This window comes from Macrobrachium nipponense, chromosome 46 (assembly GCF_015104395.2).
Source record: "Macrobrachium nipponense isolate FS-2020 chromosome 46, ASM1510439v2, whole genome shotgun sequence".
In the NCBI taxonomy this organism is placed as follows: domain Eukaryota; kingdom Metazoa; phylum Arthropoda; class Malacostraca; order Decapoda; family Palaemonidae; genus Macrobrachium; species Macrobrachium nipponense.
In genome coordinates, this window is record NC_061106.1 from 36,207,441 (window position 1) to 36,209,559 (window position 2,119).

A 2,119-nucleotide genomic window follows, 5' to 3' on the forward strand; every position below is an offset into this window, starting at 1 on the left:
GTTATGCCGTGAATAAATTTGGAAAATTAAATGATAGAACCTAAGTAAACGTACCGAAATTAGACAACACCCCCCCCCCCCCTCAAGTCCTGTCTGGAGTTCCATGGGGTATTGTTCTTGGTCCACTATTATTTTTAGCAATATATATACAACAGGTGACACTGTTGTCCAGAAAAACAATTCTACAATTTGAAGAAAGTGATCCTTTATTCTTAAACAGTGAGGATGGTGAAAGTGGTCATGTTTCAATAAACAGTGATTATTATTCAGCGCAAGATGATGCAAATTGCCGGGTATTACAGCACAGTCCCAATCAAGATTCCAACTTTAAAACATTCTTTAAAAAATAGACATTGTGTGGCATATAAAGACAACAGATTCTCCAGTAGGTAACCAGAACTGCTAAGCATGCGATTGATCAGAATCCTGGCATTACATACCATGCAACAGCATGATGTAACCTCTGCATTTGACTTCTACATAACTCCAGAGATGTTAAAAAATATTTTGGAAATGACAAGCAAAGAAGCAAATAGAATTGTGGGCATTCTAAGGACAGCCATCCTAGCTGGCCTGTACAAGTCTTAGGGCGAGTTTCTATATGATACTTATAGGCGACCAATATTTCGGGCAACGATGTCTAGGAAAATTCTTCCAACTATCAAACCATGTATGATTAGATGACAAAGAGACTCGAAACCCCAGGAGACTTCATAACAAACTGGCTGTTATCAGAGAGATCTGGGATATTTGGGTTGAAAGACTTTCCCCTCATGTTCACTGTGTTAGCGCCTGTCACTGTAGATGAAATGTTAGTCCCCTTATGTGGAAAATGCCCCTTCAAACAGTATATTTCACCTAAAGCAGGCAGGTATGGAATAAAAAGATTCGGGGTGCCTAGAACAAGGTAAACGTGTGATAATGCAGTTAACAAAAGTACTGAAGGGAAGAAACATCACATGTAACAACTTCTGCAGCTTACCCTCGAGCAAAGCATTGGCTGTGCACAAGCAAACAATTGTTGGAACCGTCCAGAAGAATCAGAAGGAACTTCCAGAAGAATTTTTGAACTCCAAAAAGAGATCAGTAATTTCAAGTCTGATAGGACACCATCACAAAAACACTCATCCCAAACTGTCCCAAGGAAGGAAAGACCATAGTATTTCTCACCTGCATGCATGATTCTGTCACTTACAGTGAACGACAGGATAAGAAATCAAGCTTAATTGAATTTTACATCTCAACAAAAGAGGCTGTAGACAATCTTGACAAACCAGTGGCAACATATGGATCAAAGTGTCAAACTGAGATGGCCCATAGCCTTGTTTAACAATACTGTAGACACCTCAGCATACAATGGATTTGAGCTACGGATGCAGCTTAACCCAGATCGGAAGAAAGGTACTAGCTTCAAAAAGAGATTATTTCTGCAAGAACTTGGACTTAAAATAGTTCAGTCTCACTTAGCCCAGAGCTCCAAATGATAGATGAGTCAGTGTAGCTGCAAAACACGATGGATGACATTCCTACTCAGGAAGCAACAAGACGGCACAGGTACTTTTGCAAAGGTGACAAGGTGTCCACATTTTGCAGTTCATGTCAGAAACATGACTGCAAAAAACATGAAACTGCTACATTCAAATGCAATGAATGCATCTAAATAGGTATGGGGAATTGACAGTCATTTCCACATAGTAGACCCCAGGGTTACATTATGTAATACTATGTATAGCAAAGAACTGTCAGTTTCTAAGCACAGGTCAAATTTGACCTGGACAGACTGGATGTTGGTTTAATCTCGGCAGACTTTAACTATTCTAGGTTCAACTTTTGATTCACATCCTACTTTTGAGAAACATCTAATTTAAGTTTCAGCAAATGCCACATGGAAGGAGGCAGGATGCAACCCGGAACCCGACTATAAAACCACCTAGTCGTATAAAATGACAAAAAAATGACAATAACAACAACCTCACCACTGCATTTACTTGATAATAATCACCTTGATATAAATCTAGCAAAAGCCAGGATTGGGGGTCACTTATTACATCAATCCCTGCACAGCTTTCTGTAGACAAACATGCAGAGCAAAAAAAAAATATGGACAGAGAAAGAGACA